Below are 25,677 nucleotides of genomic sequence, written 5' to 3'. Positions count from 1 at the left end.
TACACCATACAGAATAAATCTTTGGACATGTAACATTAGTTTGAAATTGAAAGTGCATATTTTCTAATCTCTCTTTAGGAAAATAAAAGCATAGCACACAATAGTACACTGTGTTCAGGGTGGGGATAGTGTTTGAACAACTGCTTGCTTTCTGCAGTTAATGGAAGCCGAACTTTTGCGGATCTAATCCTTTATGTCTCTATTAATAACAGTGATGACAGCATATCCATGACTAGGGGCGCTTCCTCTAAGGAAGATTACCTCTAAAACCTCTTAATCCGTCACCAGTTAGCTGTTTTCCCAAACACTCCAACAGTCATTTCTGCATGTGAGGGAGTTGGCTTTCGAGCAGGTTTGGATTCTCTCCAGCTCCAGGCAGAGCGAGAGAATGACAGAGGAATGACAAAGTACAAATGTAGCATGGAGGGGACAAGGTAATCATCATGCTATAATTCATCTGCTCTCTCCTCAAAAGTGCTGCATACAGTTCACCCATTTTCTATGAATAAGGATACACTGACTGGCTTCAGTGCTGGGTACAGATGCTGGTGGAGGAGAAGCTGTTTTTCATAAATGTGATAAATCTGGACGACAGATTACTGCTCGTAGTTTTAGGATGTTGCCTTCTGGATTGAATATGAACCTTCAGCGTGTGCATTTTTAGAATTTTGATTAGAATATTCTAAATTTCCACCCTCCATTGTGTCTGCTCAGTCAGAATGTCTTTAGCTGTTGCCACTGCATTTTCAAATTCAGTTCCTTCCTTTAAGTTGGAATATGGCCATGAATTGTTCATTAGTTTTTCTCATGCATTTTCAATTTTAGCCCAAAAGTTCAAATGCCAGAAAAAGTTCTAAATTGAACTTGTCAATTAGCAGCACCATCTGTTTCTTTCAGTGCACCCAATGCCTGATGTTTGCATCGTGGGAAGGGACGAAACTTCATTTACATTAAATTTGTTATTTTTAATCAAATTTATTGCAGTCTTTCGATAGAATTGTATTGAAACAAAATGCATTAGTGAAAATAAGTTAAAACGTACTTTTAGAACTTTTTTTAATGTTAGCATTATCATCGTATACATGGAAGCCATCTGCTGTCAAATTTGAATCCAAAGCAAACTTTCTGGCCTTTGTACAGCCTCAGAGACACAGAGTGAGATTACATGTTGTTAAAAAAAGGATGTATTGCATTTTGCCGACTAAAACTGGGCTTTTAAAATATCTGAAAACATGTTAGACCTGTTAAGAAAAAGACAGATTCAAAAGGATTCTTTGTTTGTGCTCTGTTTTAAAGAAAACTATTTTAAATTTTAGTAAGTAGATTTAAAAATGATAGCAACTTAAATTGCAGTCAGTATGGCAGAGGTTTTATTGGCTTAATTTGAATTCTGGCAATGGGGTGGTTTCTGTGCTGGCTTTATTAGCTATCGAGCTAGTTTTGGCCTAGCTACTATTGGTCATTGTGGCGGTTATGACACACAGACCTGGCAACCCTGCTTTTTGTCAATAAATCAATTATTGTCTGGTTCTTGTGTACTGGGACAATGACAGTAGTCCAATTCAATCGCCTAATCGAGCTATAACTGTAGCTAGACTTAACTGCACATATAAACTTACTGACAGATTCTTCTCAGCAGCTCTAATGTACTTTCTTCATTAATGAACTTACATTCTAATTACATTTCTCATGAGACTTTTTTTTCCCTTTTTTTCTTAGTTATGTTTTTTGGCATTTTTGCCTTTAATGATAGCTGAGGACAGCTGAAGAGAAACAGGAAATTTGGGGAGTAGAGAGTGGGGGAGGACATGCAGGAAAAGGTCGACTGGCCGGAAGTCGAACCGGCGACCTCTGCAGAAAGGACTTTAACCTCTATACGTGGGGCGCTTAGACCGCTCCGCCACCAGCGCCCCATGTGAAAATATCTTTGACGATTAGCACCCCCTGTGGTCAAAATAATCTCTGCCAATTATGTCCTCTGCATGTTTTCAGACAAAAAATTCCTCCTGCTGTCTTTGAACAGTCAAACGTATCACTCACTATGAACGGTTTCTTTGGAAAAAGTAACAAAAAGAAGGCTTTTCACACAAGAATCTGCAGATTGTCCGGTCTGACACTATCGTAGGTGTTACATAGATGAAAAAAAAATTATACAGATACAGTCAATCGTTATACGGATGGCCTTGTTAAAAGGTTAAAAGAGGCATACTGTAACTGTTAATTTAAGTGTTTTAATAACCAGCTAAAAACTCCTCAGGGGCTTGAAGTGCCACATATACAAAGGACACATTCAAGTACAACTTTAGTTCAGTCAGACAACTCACACTTAAGATAAAGTTTATTGCCGCATACAGTATTGTGGTTGGCGTATGGGCTCCGAACCTCATTACTCCTCATAGATTATTTGAATGCAGACATTTAGGAGTAATGAGATAGGACTAACCCCCCTCGGATCCCGCAGGTGGATGCCGGGGAGGAGGGGGGTACGAAGTTTGCACACAGCACTGAGCAGGACAGCAGGAGCACTGGCAAAGCAGAGGCAGACACAGGGAGACTTGCAGCTTAGAAAGTCCGCCGAATGAGGATGTTGAGATCAGCTGATAGGGAGGATGATGAAGTGTCAGTATGAATGAGCGCAGCTCAAGTAGCCTGCCTGAACTAGCTTGCAGGCGGCGCTCCATTGGTCAGAATTCTGATCTAAGACAACCACATTACCTCAAAATGTGGTTTAAGAAATGTAGCAAAGACTTTCTAAAATAAATCATGTTACTGCTATGGATTCTCCACAAATTGCACACTCTTGGAGTGTCACTCTTTATTAGGTATTTATCTTTGTTACTGTAATCCCACCAAAATTATAGTTTTTCTTTGAGTGAGATCAAAAGGTGACAGGTGAATTGTTGAACAGACAGTAACTACGGGTTGGTTATAAACTGAGTAATCATGACAGAAGTAGGCCTGAGAAGAGTGCTGTGTGAACAAAAAGACAGGCATCACAAAAAGAAAGAAGTGACACAGATTGTAGCGAGGATCAAGGTGAATGACCGGAGAGTAAGTGGAGTATATTTTGGTTGTAGTTTTGCTGAGTGTTTCTAAACCAGACTTAAGTCTACCCTTTAATTTATGTAAAAAAGTTTCCATTCCATCCAAACTCCTCCTTACAGAAGTCAAAATATTCCAGGCTCCCCTTCTGAAGTGTGATGTAAATTTAATGTGTTGACATGGTGTGATAACAAAAAAGAATTAATTTAAACCGACAGATATACAAACATACAGACATAATGGAGGCCAACGTGCTGGAGCAGGTGATGACAAGGTGAGACCGATGTGCTGAGCGGGATGAGAAAAGCTGCCAAGAAAAACCTAACTCCTATCATGCTGTAGCTGTGACAGACTGAGCACCCCAGAGTGATGGAAAAAAATACATGAAAACGGAGGCTGAGGAGGCGGAGTGAAAATGTGAATAAAGAGCAAACTCACTTGACAGCAAAATCTCTCCTCCTCTGGGTTTCATACTCCACCTCTTTTTTATTCCAGATTCTAACCTGAAAGCAAATCTGAATCTGTAAGGATAACAAGAGGACTGACATTTACTGCCTTTCAGCGAATGGGACGCATCTTGGGTCTCTTTTTGTTGTGCAGTTCTGGGTTGTTAAACCATAGAATAAAAGTAATACAGTTTAAAACAAGACAACAGAGGGCTACAATAACTTATTTCAAGATATTGAACACTGCAGTCTAAATGTTGCCTCTTATGCTCATTTTAAACATGCATGTCTCAATTTTTCAGGGTTTTAACATGCCTCACAAGTTCGACATGCATTTTGATCCTGACGCACAGAAGAGATGTAGATTGTAACAAATTACTGACGCTTTAGTCAGCATTGAAATCAGTGCATTAATACATTAAGTGATTTTGTTTATATCATGAGTTTCTAGACTTTGGCAACATTTTTTGTTTCCTGTGAACAGTCTTATTCAAGTCCAACATGAAATGTCTGTTAATGTGTTTCTGCGAAGTGTCCAGAACAAATAATTAATCTGACATCATGCTGTTGGTTCTGCATGCTGACGTTTGTGTCACAGATGTTGATTGGCGCAGGGGTCTCTGCATGGATGAATCACACAAACATGGTGATTCATGTGCTGTTACACAACAACTGAAAAGACTCCACTCAACGCACACAGACCTGTTTACAGCCTCCGCATCAAAAACATGTGCGCGCATATTGGGGTTTAGCTCCATTCATTCAGACAAATGAACAAGCTTTAAATAATGGATTAAAAATGTAAACAGCATCCGAGTGTTTGGTTATTGTGTTGGTTGTTTATCAGAATCAATATTCTAAACCTGGACTTTTGTTCTATAGAATAATGACAGTTGCTGTTGACTAGGAGGCTCAAACCCCACCTCTTTACCTCACACTAAGGCTATGTTCACACTGCAGGCAAAAGTGGCCCAAATCCGATTTTTTGGGGGGTCAAGTGACCAGGTCAGATTTTTTAGAGGCAGTGTGAACACTCAAATCTGGCCCAAATCTGATTTTTTCAAATCAGTTTTGGACCACTTCCATATGTGGTTCTGAATCAGATATGGATCAGATTTTTTTTCAATGCGACCTCAGTGTGAACGGCCAAGGAGGCTTGATGCGCATTTGATACTTTCACGTCACTTTATAGCAACACACATCACAATTCTGCGTGGTGGTAGCCTTGCAAAAATAGAGGATAGCAACGATGTAACAGACTTGGGGAAAGCCGCTGACAGATGTTATTGAAAGTTGCCCTCAACATGCCTCTGTGAAACTATTAAGGTCGCAGACCCACCACTCCTGACTCTGTGTCTGCATCCACATAGACCTTTCAATTGTATTTGCCACCACACCTCCGCAAAAAGCCGAAACAAGCAATTTGGCTCTCTTTTTCTTTATACTTGACCTCCATGCACCTGGTCATTCATTCTCCGGCTCAAACTGCACAAAAACTTTGTAACAAAGGCGAAAATGCTGACTTCCTCCATGTTTACGTTTGTGAAACCGCTGCATGTGACGTCATTGTTACTGTTCTTTTGCTCATGTGGGGCAGTTCGGAGCCGCAAACAGTTCACACTGGAATCGGATACAGGTTACATTATAGATGGTAATGTGAACAGGCAAACAAAAAAATCGGATCTGAGCAAAAAATCAGAATTGGGCATTAAGCCTTGCAGTGTGAACATAGCCTAAGTTTGGTTGAGTTCAGCATTAACAATATGGCTCCCGCCGATGACTGGCTTCAAAACAGTACTCAGGAAAAGATTGGTGACGTCACAGATACTACGTCCATTATTTATACAGTCTATGGTTTATCCACCTACAAAGTCTGGTCAGTTGATATTTGCCCATCTGGTAATGTCCTCTTTCCACTCCCCAATATCACACAGATCTGGAAGTTGTTAATGTTTTGTAAATGTCAATTTGCCAAGCTAAGCGAGAGGATTAACCACTAAAGATCACAATTTCTACATAAACAAACTATTGCACTGGACCATGTTTGCTTTGTCACTACAAAGAACACAAGACAAGACTTAGTTGCAAAATTTGAATTGAACAATTCTGCCTGAAAAAAAAACACGACTTAGATTTGGGTACTGACTGTTTCAGATAAAAAGACGTATTATTTCTTGGCTTGAATTCACATTTTACAGGTAAACAGGAGAACATGTGCATAAATTTGACACACCCACATATTCAACTTTAAATTCACAATCACTGCAGGAGCAGAATATGGAGAAACTCAATCTCTATGCAGAATCTTAAAAACCATTTTTCACAGCTTCAGGCTCTTCTCCCCTCCAACAGTGGAGTTGTTGTTTCCAAGTTATCACTTTTATCTAACATAAAGATTAATTGCTTTCTTGTCCAGAATAAGGCTATTTAGTCCAAGTTGGTTTGAATTCAATCACTCTCACAGCTCGCCAACAGTGGGAGCCTGTCTCACAGCAGGGAGTACAAACAACTGGAGCAAAACAGAGCAGCAGAGCAGATCAAAGAAATCTACAAAAGATATTCAAATGCAGAGAAAGGGAAGGAGAAGACTTACGAACAGAGAAAAAGAGACATAAAGAGAAAATACAAATATTTTTTATTGACACATTTTCTTTTGAAAATATTGAAAATTACTTCACATTTCTCCCATGGTCTTAAAAGTCAATAAGTAATGATTTTAAACTCACAAATCAGCATTTTTAAATGCTGAAATCAGCGGAATTCTCTGTTAATCAACTCATTCATGCAACTGCAGAAGTTTACGTTGTTTTTGTGCGATAAATTAGCTCAATCTCTTCCTTAAAATCCCCATCACTCATTACCTCTGTTGTTTTTTCTTTTTCCTCCCTCTTCCTGGTCCCAGCAATCCATTTTCATTTCATTTAACTGCCATCCATTTTCTTTGAGCAACCAACCTGCCGTACATTAATGAAGTCCTCATCATTCTCCTCTCCCCGTCCCTCCCCCTGATACCCTCAGACAGCTCCTCTCTTCCCATGGTAAATGTTTGTTTTTCCCAACAAATGTAGAGTGTTGGGAGGATGACATCCGCCCACCCGGGGTTGCAAATACCCTCTAAGGAGATGCACTTACAAGCACAGGAATCAAGTACATGAGACGTTAGAGAGATAAAGAGGTTAGAGGGTCTGTATGCATTCGAGAAATGGCATCTCACTAAGGCTCTTAAGGAGGAGCATGAATAATTAGCATTCATAGAAATCCAGAGAGTCTGGGATATGAAATGTGTCTCTCAATCCTGCACTTTGATTTAGATGTTATGTCTATATTCTAATTTATGTGCAGCTTTGAATGAATATAAGATTTTTTTTTTTCTTTGAAGATAATGCTTTGGATAGAGACAGAGTGGGACAACATGCAATAAAGGGCTGCAGTGCTTTTTAAACCTGAACTCCTGACTTTCAGAAGTTTGACCAGAATAAAAGTGTTCCTACTTCAAACTTCCTTTTAAGTCAAAGTATTGATGAGAGAATTCCTAGCTTTCTTTGACTGCCGTATTTGTCTTTCTCTAAGTATGAATTAATTTATATCTTCAGATTTGTATCATTGTCTAATAGTTATAGAGAATAGTGAAGTGCAGCAAGGCTCCCTTGTACCTTGTTGCCACTGCTTTCCTATCTTAGCTTATTTTAACTTGCTTTAAATGCAATTTCTTCTTTTAATATATTTGTAATTTTCCTTTTCTTTTCTGCTTTTTATTATACTTTTCATTTTAATTGAGCTTTTGTATGCTTGTCTGAATGTTTCCAATGCTTTTAATGTTTTAATGTAAAGCACATTGAGTTGCCCTTGTGTATGAAATGTGCTATACAAATAAAGCTGCCTTGCCTTGTTTTTGAATGAAAATCTCTGTTCATCAGCCTTCATCTAACCTCACTCAATGAAATGTCCATTTTTTTCCCCTTTGCAATTACAACATATGCATGAGAAAAAATCGACAAAGATGTAACAGAGTAAGTGAGGGAGAAAGAAGGACACTGAGGACAGATGCAGGATGGTGCTCATGTGTGGAACACATGCAAGTCTATAGCCAGACAAGACTGTCAATATTTGATGATTGTGCAAAAACCTGGATTTAGTCCAATGGCAGTGTTGTTTAAATTATCTCTGTCCACAATATCTAATGAGTGTAAAGGGCAACTATGGTATGATCAAGACTAGGGAAAGAAACTGAAGGCACAATATGGGGTACAATCAGGTGACTAAAATACTTAGTCATGGTTATACAGAGGTTGTAGCATGTGCTCACTGAAAGAAACAATAGATCTATAATACATAAAAGAAAAAAATGAGGTTTCCTTCCATGGAATGTTCATAACCCTGATCTGTGTATCCTTGTTTGAACCTTCCAGCTAGAACTGCTATGTTGCTGTTCTGGATTGGACTGGCATGTACACATGTCATACACACACACACACGCCTGCAAATGTGGCCTCAGGAATAACATCAAAACTTATCAAAAACGTGTCCAGTTGGGTTGAGAAAAAGATTGGTTTAGTATAAGACTTATGCTGTCATAATATCAGATTTTCACTTTATGATTATGACAAATAATAAAATTCAGGATAACATTTAAAAAAAGTTTTATTTATTTGGGGGTTAGGCAGTTAGACAAGATGATAGATGTTAGCAAGATACTCTAACATGATTTGTGCTGCAGTAGAAGCCACACACTGTGGTCTTGAGTGGTTTTCTTCTCCTGCTGCTTCTTCTTTGTCTACCTCTGCTTTATGGAGGGTGACAACAAGCTTACAAAACTACTACCACCCCCTATGAACCAGATAATTACACAGTGTTACCAAATGCTCATTTTTAGGACAATATCAATATGACAATCTTTTTAAAAATAGTTATTGCCAATAGCAGTATATTGCAACAGTGCCATATAGGACCACTTTTTATGACAAACATGGAGCAACCATTGCCTGGTTCCTTCTTGTCTGATGAAATCTAAAAAGGTACAAACTGCTGACATTAAATAACCGGAAATATATGTCAAATTATGATGGCATCAAAAACCAAGCACTATCTACTGCAGTGAGTGCAAGTGAGTTCCTTGCTCCTCATTATGTGTTAATCTTTCTTCAGTGCTTACATGGCTACAAGCTTTATTTAAGGCTAAAGCTGACTTTGTCATCAAATGAGAGTTAACTAATAAAAAATCTTAAAAATTATAATTAATGTATTTTTTTCCTGCTGTAATGGCCTCTCAATGCATGCATGAAATTGTGACACTCGTTCTATAGTTTTAACTATGTGCATTTATTTAAGCTGTCTAAACTCAACTTTACTTTGCTGCCATTTCTGTCTCTATTGCAAGCCAACACAAAGAGAAGTTAAGCTTTCCCAAAATAAATGAACAGCAGGAAAATGACAGACTTTAATGTTCATCTGTACATGTGTGGTTCAACTTTCTGCATTCAGCAGCGCAACATACACGCTATGAAGGGAACTTAAACCCCCAGTGGTCCAGTAGTGCAGTGTAAACAGCCTGTGTAAACAGATGAGATGTGGCTTCATATCTGTTGAAATTGTGGTTGGTCACAGATTTTGTGTTTGCTTTCAAAAAAATGTTTCATCATCTTTAAGCCAAAGACAAAATGCCCCATTTTGCTTGAGTGTAAACAGGGCCTGTGTTTGCCCCAGATCCTGACCTACACAGCTCTGTACCAAGATCAACATCAAGATCAACTGTACCACATTCAACCTAAACAGGAATGATTCATCACAGAGCGATCATGACAGCTAAATATGTCTATGAATAAATATTGTTTCCAGTAATAACATTTACTCATACAGAGTAAGTACATAGCTGGAGCTACAGTTTCGAGTTATTGAATAACATATTCACAATCCATTTTTCCCACTATGTGCTTTAAGTTTTCAAAGCACGTATGGTTTATTCCACCTTTAAATATGTTCCCATTATGAGGTTTTTTATCGTACGACATGCAAAAAAGTCATACCATGCACGACTTGGGAAGGCAGGAAAAAGTGGGATAAACTGAGGGAATATACCCTTTCCCTTATTAAGTCTCATGCAGTATTGATTAGACTGAAAATGACACATGCAGCAGAATCATTTCTCCATTCATCACGACTGTGGATAAGAGTAATGCCACATACACCACAATTGATCACACTGGCAGAGGATAAAAAAGCATGGCAAAGCACCTCTCAAGAGCACTGTGCACCTCCGATTCAGTCATTGTAATGTGATAGATGACTTTATCGATAAATTAAAGAATAAGAATGGAACTTATGTGCATAATCGTTATGGGATACCACAGCGAAATGTGTGCTATAAAGAGAGATTTATGAGGGTAGAGTCATGCCACGTTCACTGTCCTATGATTAAAATATGCACGTTTTTATAGTTTCCTCTGGTGTCAAATGCTACTTTTCCTTTGCAAAGCCTCCCTCTTGGCACTGGCTTCTTTCTCTTTGGTTTGTATTGACTTCAGGCATCTAAATGGAAGGAAAGGGTTTCTGTGGTATTGGCAGAGTAAAGAAAGGGGTATATAAGGGAACTGGCTTTCCAAAAGCCAGGGGTAAAGAACACTGAAAAAGCATATGTTTCCAACAAGAGGCCCGCTTCATGATGTGGCCTCAGGAATTACATCAAAAGTTGTCAAAAAAAAGAAAAACAGAGACAAAGAACACCAGGCTCTCGGATTGTGGCTCCACAAAAAAAAAAAGGACAAAGATAAGACTGTTTTCCTTTTTGCATTAATGCTCTGCTTCTTTTTGTTTGGGACTTATGTGTAAATAAGCCCCTGGCTTCGAGCTCCTTGTGTGGCAGCATTTGGTCAGAATCTTGCACAAAACCCAGCACATCTGCCAAACACACAGGGAGGCAAGAAGTCAGGCTGAGTTTGGCAGTGCACCCTTGGGGACCAACTGCTGAAACATCTGGAAAGACTGGTCTTTGTTTGTAGATCTGTACTCTCATACTGCTTGTTATACTGCATCTATACATGCCCATCACAAGCTCTTCATAGGACTCTCTTAATGTTCTCTACCTTTCATTTTCTCTGCTGTACTGCCTCCCTCTGTTCATTTTGCATGTACTTTACAGTTTTTGATTTTAAGTTCTTTGTAGTGTTAATTATTCCTTGCCTCTTAGAACACTAACAACACAGTCTACAAAAGGTACACAGACACACATATCTTTTGATTGTTAGATACTCGTCTGGGAGTATCCTACTACAAGTGTTATGACAAAGGAAAGAATCCCCACTTTAAAGAACACAAGCTACAGGAATACAGTGGGAATGTTTTTATTATAGACTGTATATAAGCTGTATTTGATGCCCCTAATTTCACAAGCATATTCAAAAAGCCTGACAACTGCATTCTTTGTAATACCCAGCAAACAGTCTTGATTTGTTTCCAAACAAACTTCAAATGTACCAAACCAGATAAGAAAGCAATCATACTTCTCAGTTAATGAGTCACTTGAGAAAATCCCATTTTTGGAGCTAGTGTTTAGAGCTTGTCCCTGGTCTTCTTCGTGCACAATATTTTGTTTTTTAAAATTAGGGTTCCATCAAGAGAATAATCAAGGATGAAGCAGTGAATGCTTTGGGGCAAGGCTACCTGTAATTGACAAGTTACTATGGCAGCCTGTCAACCAGGATAGAAATGTAACAATAATTGGTTACAAGTGCAATTGTCCTCAACCTGATTAAAATAATTCTGTTCAGAGATTCCAACTTCACTGTTCACATGGACACCAAATAAAAAGGTCCGAAGGGTGTGCGTGTACATGCATCAAGCTTTAGGTAGGATAAAGCAATGTTGGCATGTTGTTCTGTCCGTCTAATGAGCCAAACTAACAGTAGAAGAATATTTTCAACTTATGGTGCTGCATCATTGTACAACATATGTTACAAATAAGGTACAAAATAAAATAAAAAAAACTCCTGTGTTGCTGCATGACTACTTATTGCTCCTCTGCTTGCCCTTCACTGTACACCAGAGATTTCAATCTGCTCATCTCATGTCAGACTTTGGATGGCTGTTTTTAAAAAATAGATATGTGTTGTTGTTGTTGGCATTTTTTGACATCAGCTGTTGAACTGACCTGGCATGCCTCATATATTGTTCCACATATCCATGGAGTGATATACATTTCACATCCATCTGGGCAAAACCCCATAGGTGTTGGGGAAGGGCAGAACGTTGCACTGCCAAGGAGAAAAACACAACACAAGCTCAACAGGCAGATGTTGTGTCAATGCGCAGTTCTTGCAGGTTTTTTTTAGCTATATTTTTTGGCCTTTTTGCCTTTATTTAATAGGAAAGCTGAAGAGAGACAGGAAATATGGGGAGTAGAGAGTGGGGTAAGACATGCAGGAAATGGTCGCCTGGCCAGGAATCGAACCGGCAACCCCTGCGGCGAGGACTGTAGCCTCTGTATGTGGGGCGCTTAGACCGCTAGGCCACCAGTGCCCATTCTTGCAGTTTTTGTACAGAGACGTTGTGCATTAAAGGCTTCTGTTCTTTTTTTTACTAAATAAATGTTGTCCAGTTTTGATGAAACTGCTGTGTGTCATCACTAACCTCTCCATAGGCGGCCATTGTTTACAGGCTTGCAACTGCCCCTTGCTTACGCTACAACTAAACTGCGTCCATAGCTACACCCTCTTTTCAGCTAAAATGGTCCTGATTGGTCCAGTCATTCTATGACCAGGAACAAGCATATGGGCTTGAAGCTTTGCAAGATGGATCCATCTGATGACAGATAATGGAAACTGGCCAATCCATCAGGTTTGCAAGGTTAATGTTCAACAATCCAGAGTGCTTTTTAAGGGGAACAAAAGTGTCAGCTAAAGACAAGTTCTTCAGGTGTTTACACAAATATTGATCCAAGTGACAACACCAACCCTCAATTTGAATGGGATTTTATCTGAACAGCCAGATCAGACTAGTTTCTTTTTTGTACATGAAACATTCTGGTGTATTCCCTTTGACATCCAAATATGGTCACTTCAAGTTCTAAAACAAGATGCCGATGGCCAAAATGCAGAATTTTACGCTGCAAAATGTAGGTTCTCAAATGATGACTGATGTCACTTGGCTAAATCAATTTCTTTGATAGAGTTTATACTCTTCATGGCAAGCAGTTAGGTCAATCAAAAGTCATATGTAATGATGCATTAGCCAGCAGATTAAGGTTTTCTATGTGTTTTTTTCCCCATTCTTTTCTGTCTGTCTGTGTCAGGGCTGGACTATTCAGATTCTGGGAAAAGGAGCATTGGCGGTGCTTACATGCCTGGTTTATAAGCATGTATAATACCCAGGACAAGAGGAGGTTAGAAAGAGGCTGGCATCTTTAAACTGTTAATTTGTGGAGATAGAATTCACAGCAGTTTTTCTTAAGGTGAATACAAAAATACCCCATGTTTTCTGTTACAGGGAAGTAGAATAACCTGAGCTGAAATAAACAGAGGGCCTCTTACAGGAAAGCTCAAGATCCCCAAGGTCTGTTTACACTGTACATTTCCAACTACGCCAACAGAACACAAAATGATTGTAAAATTTGAATCCACTGCTATCAAGTTACATAGTGGCCCCATAAATGTGGGTTCTTGTCCTCAGCAACTGTGGGAAATTATCCGGTATGGTAGACATTTTGACACAATCACTTCACTTCTATCTTTCACAGTGACTCCATTACTACAGTTTCCATGCAGTATTGTGTAATTGATATCTTATGTTCAAAGCCCAGTTAAAACTGAAACACCCTTTCATTAACCTTCCACACTGTCTACATGCTTATATATTTCCTTCCCCCCAAGTCTTCCTCAGTGTGTAGTTCTGGCCAGCACTCATGTGGTTAATGGGATGATAGTGTGCAGACCTTGCGGAGCAGTGAGGGGAGGAGGGGGGGGACAAGGCCCAGTCGACTTAAATAACCAAATATTGGAATTTCTAAAAACAATGGTTTCCTGACTTCTCTACGACCCCTCACCTTATCATTTTAGGGTCACGGGGCCTAAACTTGAACCCATCTACTCCAAAGCATTTGGCTAGCTGCCACCTCAGGTTAACCCCACAGCCAGCAGCCTGCTACAAGAGTTACAGGCCTGTCAGTCTGACTCAACGGATGTGGACTGCTGAGATAAGCCCTCCCACTGGACGGCAATTGCATTCTGCTTCCTTCCACTTTCCCTTCTGGTCTTTGCTGTGGTTTTAAACACCAACAAACCTCTAAACAAGCTATATGTTAATGATGGGAAAATACTTTTGTCTCCTTCAAAATATTTAAGTTTTAAGAACATTTTTCTCCCACTTTATTACATTATCAATCAGTAAGATAAGCATGCAGTTTACATCCGTCTGCAGAAATACAAACAACCCAGAATGTAGCAAGAACATTCTGCAGGTTTAATGATGTGAGACAAGCCTGTTGATCCAGGTTGGTACCAAGGAAACAACAGCTAGTTACCTTGGATACAGATGTCTCTGAGTATTTCTATATCTAAGCGGCTGCTTTCTCAAGAGGACAAGAGCAGCAAGTTATTTAAATGGATTTTTGATCAAGTAGATGGAAAATGTAAGAAAGGCAGGACAGGGGAATGGTCTGCATTTACGAAATGGATCTACATTTTCCAACCATTAGCAGTGTTGTTTTCTGACAACGGTACAAGTTGGATTTACTGGATAAAAGACCCCATTTAAAACGAGATGGCACACCTCAAGAGGTTTATTCCAATAAATCAATTTATTTCAAAAATAAAAGTATTAAGTTCGTCTGGATGTTTTCTTTTTCAAATTCTGCAACGTTGGTGTTTGTTGGAAGTAGCATGAAGTAACACTACATTTTCACTGTCTTGAATAACTGATGGAAATCATTAAACTTTTTCACGATAGTCTAATCTTTTGAGATGTGCCTGTATTTGTCTGCTGTTGTTATCTCATTAGTAGTAAGCCTTTTGGTTCTGTCTGTGCATTGGGCCACTAACAAGGCCTTGTCATAGGATGGCAGTGTAATGGCCAGAGAAGCGGTTGAGTATCTGATTGCTGGCATTGTTAACCATAATGTGCCTGGATTCCTGCTCCAGCTATAAGACTCCAGCCTGGTCATTTGTCATCACATGGGGGAAACCTGAAGGACAGCCAACCTTAGCTTCCCTCCCTCTGTTCTGCAAGTAAACACACACTACACACTAATACTGTATGGAAAAAATAATTTGTAGGGAGACCGTCGTCATAAGCAGATTGGAACCCTGCCATGATGATCAGGGTGGAGGATTTAGTCTCACCTTAACGGGGCAAATTTTAGACCAGTGTTTTACTTTGGAAATTTTGCACCAAAAAAAAAGACATGGAAATTATTTTATTGTTTTATAAAATGCTTGTTAAATAGTCCGTTACACTCACAGTTTGAACTGCATCCGAATTAACAGTTAATGTTAAACTGAATATTTCTAGCAATTGGTTAACTTAAGCCTAGTTTTCACTTCTGTGTTCACACTACAGTAGTGGCCGAAGCGATCATGAGCACGACATACTTGTGTGCCACATCTGCTGCGTCTGATCCCACTATGTTTCTGCTTGCTTGTCCACAGGGAACTATGGTAACTCAACGCGTATTAAGGGAAATTGGAGCTGATAAATGTAGCAGTGGATCATACAGCATTTATTAAAAAGAAGAAAAGAGAGGAGACGTTGAAAGAGATGGAAAGTACCCCAGGTGTGCAGCCGATGTATGGCAATTCCAAACATGTTTTAAATGCAGGATATACGAAGGACCAATCACAGGGCTGGGCAACCACATCGTTTCAACGTGTAGTTACATTTGGGAGGAAGCGAAAATCAGGTTATGTGCGCAGGCTTCTGTGTTGGGAAAGGGCTGCGCAGATCTACGACTACAGTGACGATTCAACGTAGAAGTATAAATCAGGCCTAAGCTATTATTACTCACATTTACTCCCTTGTATGCAAGGGCGCTGCCAGGGAATTTTGACCCCAAGAAAAATCATCAAGCTGTGTCACCCACCACTTCACAACATAACAAACGTTGCTATACTTTTGTCATGTATGCGTACCTCCTCAATGCCTCACCTTCATACGCCAGTGCCCAGGTCTAAAGGCTGGATCTTCCTACAGCCCATTGAAGAGGTTGACATGGAGTGGATTATCTTTATGGATTATCTGAAAAGCAGCTGAGAAACCTAGAGGAAAAATAACAACTATACCAGAGGCGATATCACTGTGAGACGACAGCCGCTGTGACACAATGCCTAATAACACTAATACAGTCATTTATATATTTAACATGCAATTTATGAGGTCAGGTATTTAATCATTGGCATGCAGTGTTGATTAATTGGTAAAAAAAAAAAGAAAGAAGCTGATTAAACCACACATACAGTATATAATTAGAAAAAGGGCTTCAGTGTCTTCAATAGAGAAACCCACAACTGACAGTCACTCTAGCAAATCCTCCCTCTTATGTCAAACCTGGAAAATGAATAAAAGAAGAGTCTGTCAGAGTTTCATTGTCATGTTCTGATATTTACCAGATCTTATTGGAGAGTAGGAGTGGAGGATAAAATTACACTGACTGAAATGAAGCAATGAAATATAAACTATTTGAAAGCATGAACAGCGTGATACGGGATCAGAATAAACTACCACCTCCAGAGCTCAGGCACCCTGCTGCTGTCAGTGGATTTTATTGTGTTTGAATTGAGGGCAGATCTGTTGTGCTTCTCTCAGTTGGAAAGATAAGAAAACCGTCTTTTTATTTTTCTATCATGTTGGTTTTTTTAATCTGCGTTTTTCTGGTGTTGCATCCCAGTGCATTTTTTTTATACCTTCATCACTCGCTTTGATCTCAATCCAGAAACAAGCAGGGCTGCATTGTTATACTTACTTATTCTTAACCTATCTTTGATTTTCCCTCTTTATCCCATCAAATGTTCTTTTAAGCAGTCAAAACAGACTATTAACAATAGATTAAAACAACATCATTAAATATGGAGAGAATGATTAGAATTTAATAACAGAATTATTTTTAAAGATGAGAGGCCCGACGGAAAAATGAAAGTGATGTGTAACACAGTACAGTCGAGGTTAACCATTTTTGTGTCTTCCAGGAAATTTAGCCACATATGTCACCTTATTCTCTTAAAACTGTTCCTGAATTTCCTACATTGACAATCAGCTCCGGCCTTTCAGTCCATCATAATCAAATTAGAATAATCATTCTTATCATTGCAGCTTTCAATCAGAGGGAGCAGAAACTGGGTTGTGGGTTATTGAAAAAAATGAATGGCAATAATTTGTTTATAAATCTTCCATAACGTTTTGGTGATACAAAGTTACAGTAAGTTTCCACTTGCTGGTCTGAACGTTGCTTTAGATGTGATAATAAGAAATGATTATGTAGCATCTGGCTGAATTCTAAAAACAGTTGTCCCTGTTTTAAAGCAGACTTTAAAACAGGCCTTTAAATACTATGACAGCATTCAAAGCTGACACAGCTCCAGCATAAAAAATAAATGAATATAAAGTCTGTATTTGGACACAAAATGTTTTAATTGTTAATGGTGTTAAGTGCTTTAGCAACACATAACTGTAACTCCACTACAATTTGCAATAACTAGCAGTGTATCTAGTTGCTTTTGTACAACAGAGTATTGGTGATACAGAAGAAAAAGAGATTTGGAGATTACAGTCAGAAGTTTATAAGGATACACTTGAAAATGCAGAGACTAAAGTTACACATTTATTTACAAGATTGAGTTGTAAATGTATGAGAATAATGAGAAAATGTGTTTTTGGACAGGTTATCATACATTTTATTTTGAAGGGGCAGATAATAAGAGCAACCTGTAGCCAACTGAACTAAAATAGGGAACATGCAGCATGTTGTGAAATTATACTCCAGTAGAGGTTTCACAGATAAGTGTCCTTTCAGTACATTAGCATTACAGTATCAAGAGTCTAAATCGTTTGCGAGGAACTGTCTGTTTTTTGAAGAGGGGCAGGCTAACAGGCAGCCTGTGCACACTGTTTGTCCTCAGCTGTTAAGTGTACCATCACTGGCTTAACCAAGTTCTTCTGCTCTTCTAATAAACAGTAAGCCTATATGTTGTTTCAGCCTACAGATAGATTTACCACTGCCTGTAGCTACAAGTCCTTCCTCAACTTTAGTTCCTCTTGTAAATCTATGACTTTATTCTCATAAATTAAAAACTTTCTTCATAGATGCTTCAGTTTTTTTCTTCCTTAAGATGTCAAATAGACAACAACCACATAAGATGAATCATCCGACTCAGCGGGCAAGGTTATGTCTAAAACAGCACTGTGGCAGAAAGAATATTTTGTAAACACACAGCATTATTTTCCCATCCTCTAGGTAAAACAAGAATACAGTGGTGTGTTGTAGTCTATGTGCAAAGTGAGCCAGTGAGAGCCTGGCGCAGCAAACACTGGCGACCTCAACCCACGTTAGCTTTGCAGACCAAAGAGGAGCCACTCCATCAGTAACAAGCTTTAATAAAACTGAAGTGTTTACAAGGAAATTCGTATTACTGGCAATGTGGACAAAGTATGAAGTCATGCTACATTAGACTATCTCGATATAGAATAATGTCACATGGTGTTATACTTAGCCAAGTTTTGGAAGGTTGATATCGATCCTGAAGGTCACAAAAGCATTTGAGTGTGACATGAAGAAGCTACGAGTCTGCAAGGACACATGTTGTTCTTACTTTAAATATCACAATCAGCAGCAAGCTCCCCTTCTACAATGTTCAAACTGATGAAGAACACAGATAATCCATCATTATTGCCACAGAGCAAAGACCACTTTCCACTCAAGTACCGTTTCAGTGAGTGAGACAAAGAAGGTTTTGTGTATAGACCGGCCCAGCTGCCAACGACAATACAATGTGGAGGCTCTACCTGTCTGCACACTCCCTGACTTGTGCAAATGCTGCTTCTATTTACAAGATAGGACTGGCCTTGAATCAGTTTTGGGTAATATGATTAATGCACCCACAGGCCTCATCCAGGCCGGTACAGAGTGACTCGCTTTAATTAAAAGGCCTCAGCTGTAACTAGGCTCTGGCTCCTGGCTATATTGTGGAGAGAAAAGTGAAGGGTTTGTAAGACTCAGTGACGCAAGCTGCGTACAATGAAAGAGCCAACTGTGAGAGTGTTGAGGGGCATGAATTCACATGTGCTCCCCCTCTGTACAGTGCACAATCATATATCATATTCACATGCCTGCTTACAGGAAGATCACACTCTAAATCACTCATGTAGTGTTTCCATGCAAGCGCACACTTAGATGCCAGTGCAGAGTTAGCAAAACAGTAGGTTTTCTGAGCAGGAGGACCTCCAATCCCCAGAATTATAACTTCGCAATGAAGTAAGAATAGCAACTTTATATTTTGCCTTAATAGTGTTGACTTTCTAATTCAACAAGACTTAATTTAAACTAATTCATAATACCTTAAGATGCTTAATATTTTGTGTAAAAGACCCTAAATAAGATCATTAAAAGACTGTTGGATTTGGTTTCCAGGGGTTTTAATGCAGCACTCAAGCAGTAGCATAGACTTCCACACAGAGGGCACTGAAATTTAACAGCAACCTATAAAATCCATACTCTCCCTGATGTAACGCTGAGTCCAGACCAGAATCTGTTTGACAGACAGTTCAGTTGACTGTAGAGGATGTTGCCTGGGAATGGAAATACTTCTCTGCGTCATAACATTTACCTCAAGTCATCATCAGGAGGACGAAGGCACAATGGTTGGCAGTGTATCTTGCTCTGTGTGCTGTGCCTCACTCTGTTATTAAACATCATTAGACAGGCAAATATGACAGATGATGAGGAAGACAGGACAGCAAAGCCCACTCCAAAAAAAAAGGAAAAAAAAAAAAGCAGCCTTTCAAAATCTCATCTCATATTTTTTTGCCCACTCCATGAAACCAATTTCTGCAGCAGTATTAAGCTGTCAGTTGTAAGTGTGGCGCCACAGACTCACAGTCAGGCTCCAAAATATGGGGCAAGGGAGAGAAAAGGGGGGAGTCGGGGAGGGCTGGACAGACTGCGGGTGAGTGTGTTAAAGTAAGCCCATGGTGCTGCTCACATTATGTCTCGCTGGGAATGGAAACATGAACATTTTACAATAAGTCAGTCATAATTTTTTACAGCACTCTTCCACTGATACTTTCCCCACATGTCTATGGGATTTATATTACTGCTGAAAGCCTCAAAAAATCCTCTGTTCTTTGCTCAGCTGGCAGAGGAGCTGCTGCCTATCAACTCACTTCTCTTCTCTATCTCACATAAATAAATAAATTTAAAAAAAGAAAAACTTTAATGAGGGCCTTATTTATCATTCTCTCTTCTTTTACTCTTCTGTCTCTTACACTTCCCTCTCACAGACACATTCGTTCAGCAACTTTCTTTGCTTTCCTCCCTGAAGCTCTGTGTTATCCTTAGTGGTGTTGATCAGCTGAAGGAAAGCTGTGACTAATGCATTGAGGAAGTTGATCAGCATGCAGGCACAGACACCAATACAGGAACAAAAACTAGGCACCAATAATTTGCCAGATTTGCACATAAAGAAATTTGCATTCCTGTCTGGATTTGAAGAACTGCTTTTCCCTCACTGCATTTCCTCCTTTCTGAAATATATATTCAATCCTGTTTATATGTGACAGGGAAGACAGGCTTTATACAAACAAAGCTAAGACAGCATACAAACACATGCATAGAGTACATTGAAGCTGAGTATTACGACATTAAATGCAGGAAAATTCTCTAAAAAAAACCCCAGAAGAACCACAATAAAGTTCATTTGATAGAACATTTATCCCGCGCGGTAAACATTTGGTTTAATTTTGGGTAAGAAAGGATCGGGTCATGGAAATATCATTGCTCGTAAAGGCCATGTTTGCATGTGCAATATGTGTGTGCATGCATCTATCATTTAATGGATCCATTCTGACATGTGCATGTTAACCTGCCAGCGTAATCTGCCTGAACAGGGAGCAGCCTTTGATTCGGTCCATGGTTCAGTGGAATCAGGGTGTTCTGTCGAGTAGTGCTTTCTCTGGAGATGTGCAACAGGACTGCTCCCTGCATGCTAGTGCATACGCTGGGGGCATGGCTTGGGATGTTAGTCTCCTGACTAGGAAAAGTACACACAAGTAAAATAGGAATCAAATAATGAGCAACTCCAAGTTTGATAGCAAATTGACATACATGCACAATTTGGCATGCTTTTTTAATTCATCGAACTTCCTTCAGAGCCCACGTGTGACTCCACAAAAGGTCCTAACACTACAGGAAGTGTATGAAGTAGAGTTATAATTTTGCTTTCAAACTGACCAACAGTGCCATCTTGTGGCCATGCTTGAGAAGCACAATATTTGATAATGGAAATTCTCAGTGGAGTGTGAGTAAGGGTTTGTACACCAATTGAAGCACACCAAGGCTTCTTTTGGCTGAATATTTAAGAGCTACATTCAGTGTAAATCTAATTTACTAATATCTCCTCAAAAAGTAGGACTGTACTGTTGTGGCTCACTGAGGTTAGGGTGTTTTATTGCTGCCTTGTCAATGGTTATTTCTGTGTTTAATCAATCAGTGGGATATTTTTTTAGCACTTTGTTTGTTTAACACCATAGGACAAACTTTTTAACGTTTCTCTTTGGGCTCTAACGTTAGTTGTTGTTTGAAAAAAAAAATGCTCATTCATTGGAACTAAGGCTGTTTAATAATTTTGGTAATATGAAGGATTATAGGCTCAAATATGAGTCTATTAAACACAGTAGAGAATTATTAGAGATTAGTATAAAATTATGAAATTAAATTGAAATAATTACTCACTCAATATTACTCACTAAGTATGATACTGAAGTCAATGCACTCAGTTACATTCAGCCACTGGCTACCTTAACACACAAAGCTGGGCAATATGAGATACAACATTAGAGTCTTCTTTCTCTGATTCACCTGGATTTTTTTTTTTTTTTACATATGTCCTCATACACTCTGCCATTCACAGCATCTCTGCAGTCTGTTACTCTTGCACCATCTTGTGAGCACAGCCAGTACTGCATTAAATGTCAAGTTGTGAAATTAATTTTAATCAGAAGGATAAAAATTAGGTGGGATTTTTGTTGGGTGATTAAAATAGGAGAAACCTGAGGACCAACACAGACAAGAAGAGTGATCACTGAGTCAGCTACAGATACCATATTTGTCCTTTTCTGTCTTCACATTTGATTGATTGATTGATCTGTCCATTTTTTTATTTGAGCATTTGATTGATTGGTTGATTTTAATATTTCAACAAATCAGAAATGCCTCTTAGATAAACTGCTGATAAGTCAGGTTAGGATGTGCACAAGTCTACACTGACAGATTTGTGTGGATGATGAACAGCTACAAGGTCAAAAACACAATTCAGACAGAGCAGCCTGAGCAGAGAGAAGGTGGGAAGTATGGAGCTCCAGCAGAGTGTCTGTCAGGTTGAGGGCATGATAATAAAGAGAAAAAGTTCAACTCTACCTGACGTTTTTATTTTACTCAGAGTCAGCTCAAGAAAGCCGAGTAGTGAAGTGCAGTGATTCCCAAACTGGGGGGCAGATCCCCCAAGAGTGGGGACTTGGAGTCATGACAAGGAGGGCGCAGCAAGGCCTTATAAAAATCATGCACACTGGGTAGCAAAGCTTGTAAAAGGACTACCAGGTAAACACAAGACTGACAATACATCTACACCAAATGTCACAGCAACAACAAAGACAAGAAATGATGACGAGTCATATTTTGCCCTCACTCATCACTAACCGTGTGCCTCCCTCACATCAAACATTTGGTTGCAGTGTTACTTTTAGTTGCTCTTTTTGCAAAAGTGGCTTTTCAGTTTTGATGCCACACACAGAAGTTTCATTTGTTGCAGACAATGTTCAAAATAATTAAAAAGATACAAGGATTGGTGAAACAAGTGTCTAATAGTGTTGTTTAGTGCAGGCTGTATGTTCATTAGACATGTTTGTATGTGGCTTGAAAATATGTTCACTGACAAAGGGGGCCCTGCAGGAAAAGTTTGGGGACCACTGGTGTAAGTATTACTGGTACAAACTTACCTTTCAGCTTTCCTTTTCCTTTGTGCTGGACTGCTGTCAGCTTGCTTCCACTGCATGCTTCTGTAGTAGTCATGTAGTTGTCTTTCTTCTATTTGAAATGCAAGATATGAAAAACGTATGTTTTGATCAATATATGATTAAATATAAGCAATAATAGAAAATCTGACCTTCTCTTTTCTGCTGGTAATACTATGTTTTGTTGTCACTTTTTCTACATTAAATTTTATTTTCATACTATCTCTTATCAGCCTTTATCAGTTCCCTTGAAGATGAACTGATGAGCTATTGGACAATGACACGAATTTGCAATAAAGGATGAAAGCACACCATTTTTTGGTGGGGAGGGACACTGTTTTCAACAGACAGAAACACACACCACCCTCACCATCACTTCACCACATACCTCATGTGGTTGGGTGTTGCATCTTTTCTGTTGTTGGGCTGGTCCCTTCCTCACATGATCACCTTCACCACTGATTAAAACAACCAGACAGATGAGGAGAATTTAGGTAACAGTGGAATTTGCATGAAAATGTACTCTGCTCAGAAGAACTTTGGACAAATACTTTTCCTTGCTTTTGAATTGTATTGTGTCGTTGAGCTGTTCTACGAGGAGCGCCTCATTATTCAGCAGTAAAGCAAACTGTTTCTGTGCTGTTGTCACAAAAGGTTGAGTGTTAAGGATGACCGTTTGAACACAGGTGTGTGAAGGCTTCAAAACCAAGTTAAAAATAAGATGATGTATCTACATTTTACATTTTTAACCATATGCAAAGAAAGGCTTCGAATGCAAAACCTCTTCTCACCAAATCTGCTTTTCATCTTACAGAACTCAACTATCTTCTGATCTGCCATAGTTCTGAGGGTTAGATTTGCTGTTCGGATAAAAGCTCTCCAAGGAGGAAAAAATAACAAACTAAAAAGGAGAATCAAAACTTGATTAGCTACCAAGAAAATAAATGAATGAATAATAAATCAAATAAGATGATGAAAAAAACTTTGCAAATGTCCAAAGAACAGCTGTCCTGGATCAGTCAAACTTTTTCACAAGTGGTAGCTGAAAACATAATTATGACAGCCCCATCTTGATTGGGAGTTGCCAATCTTGTTCATGCAGATTGACGTTTTGGCTCCTGAAGTGTGTAATTTTCAAGTCTGGCAAAAAAAAAAAAAAGATGGCACAGTTTTACTGTGTGTAAAAGACATGCAATCCTTTTGTTAATCACACCCTCACTTGTTATGAAAATATGAACAATGATACTTCTCAGACAGATATAATTTGAGAATTCCAGTCCTAATACAAGCCTGCTTCAAAATAAGGCCTGCTGCCTTCTGCAGTAAAAGCAAATCAAGGCCTCTGCGTATACTTGAGGATTTACGGAGTTTATCTTCATAATACTAACATTAGTCACTTCTGTCAAGAATAAAACCAGCTGCAAATTTGCTATCTGTCAGGTCCAAGGTGAAACCGTCACATTTTATTCACTGAGTTGTGCAATGTTGTCCAGTAGAATATTTTTTCCTTGCAGTCTTATTTTACATAACTTGTGGATCTCATTCTTTAAAGCTTTTGTAAAATCTTTTTTTTTGTTTGCTTTATAACACTCATTTTGATTCATCTGCCTGTTTTTTTTTTTTTATGAAAAGCTTAAACATGATTAAAAACGTGAGTCACAAAGTGCAACTACAGAAACTAGCATGTGTTTAATAAAAGTAGATACAATAGTGAAAAAAATATATGAAATTAATTTGCAATTGTGTTCATATTTGTGTGTGCATAATTTTGCCAATTCACTCCTCCATGCTGTAAGTAAGTGATAAATCAGTGTCCCACATGATCCATCACAGTCACAAAGTGTGGGAACAATGCTGCATGTGGCTTTGGTTGACATTTCTGAACATCTCTTTGCAGTTTCATCTCTCCCTGTAAGATGATTGAGTGCTTTGTCACAAGCACTGAGCCTGTAAGAGTGTGTGCTGTTTGCTGATGTCGGCAGTCAGTGTGTAACAACAGTGTTGTTTACAACACTGACAACACTTTGTCATTGGCAGATTATGAGCCTGTTTCTAAGTGATTTTCAGCTGTGACTGCCAGCAATAAGACACTCATGTATACATTCAGCCTGGACATGTTCCTTAGGGGATGCAGCTGTAATAACAGACTGCTGTATGGGACAACATATGGAGTAACTGTTGCTGAACTGCTAAATATTCGATTAGCAGTTCCCCATACACACAATACTTTGGACAGATAATGCGTTGTACTACGTGGGAAGATGTGCATTTATTTAGCTAGTAGGCACATGGAATACTAAGGAACACAACTCAAACTATCAAAGTGTCCCGTGTGTAACCAAATAAGGGAGGAGGACCCACATGCATACAACTAGAGGAAGTCCGAAAGGTATAAACTGATAAAAACTTACTTTTCAAACAGTCCAGACACAGACCCAACGAAAAATCCATTAATCCACAAATTAAAAACACAATAACAAAAAGAGATTGCTGGGAACACAGGAACCCAATAAACCAACCCAGAGGGGAGGAAACAGAGAGACTAAATACAAAAGGTAATCAAACACAGGTGTGACACAAGACACAGGTGAAACTAATCAGGATCAATCACAGATGAGGTAACACAAAGGAAGCAAAACTGGACTTGACACACTGGGGAAAAATACAACAAAATAAAACAGGAAACACTAAACACACAAGAAGTACATAAAAATCAGGGCAAAGGATGACAATACAGCACAAGAAATAAAAACTACATTACAAAACAAAGAAAGTGCACACAAAATGCAACTTAACAGTCACAACAACTTTCCATTAGAGTGATACTTCTACAGTTTAGTGATGGCACTGATGGCAGAGGAAATCCAGCTCTTTCATTCTAGCTTTGGCGTATCAGAGATCCATATCTGCAGCTTGATAGATGTACAGTTCAGGGGCTGAAACGGGGTTATGTGCTGAAGTTTGTGCTTTATGACAGATGCGTGAGGTT

At 39.0% G+C, this 25,677-nt stretch overlaps 1 protein-coding gene across 8 annotated transcripts in view; it reads right to left on the bottom strand.

The window, feature by feature from the left end:
- The window catches only part of LOC117831100 (retinoic acid receptor RXR-alpha-A-like), a 245,489-nt gene extending 220,279 nt beyond the window's left edge, over positions 1-25,210 (bottom strand). For 3 of the 8 annotated variants that reach the window (XR_004634910.1, XR_004634911.1, XR_004634909.1), the window contains exons 1-3: positions 25,100-25,210; positions 23,077-23,146; positions 22,674-22,761 (exon numbers count right to left, since the gene is read on the bottom strand). The gene's annotated coding sequence lies outside the window, so the exon portion shown is untranslated. Of the gene's footprint in view, positions 1-8,145; positions 8,316-15,617; positions 15,728-17,077; positions 20,711-22,673; positions 22,762-23,076; positions 23,147-25,099 lie in introns of those variants that run through there. The other 5 variants (XR_004634908.1, XR_004634907.1, XR_004634904.1 and 2 more) reach the window with 5 other exon arrangements.
- Positions 25,211-25,677: the final 467 nt, after the last annotated feature.

The sequence above is a fragment of the Notolabrus celidotus genome, chromosome 19 (genome assembly GCF_009762535.1).
Source record: "Notolabrus celidotus isolate fNotCel1 chromosome 19, fNotCel1.pri, whole genome shotgun sequence".
NCBI classification, from domain to species: domain Eukaryota; kingdom Metazoa; phylum Chordata; class Actinopteri; order Labriformes; family Labridae; genus Notolabrus; species Notolabrus celidotus.
Note: the sequence above shows the minus strand (reverse complement) of the source record. Positions and strands in the feature narration are given on the sequence as shown.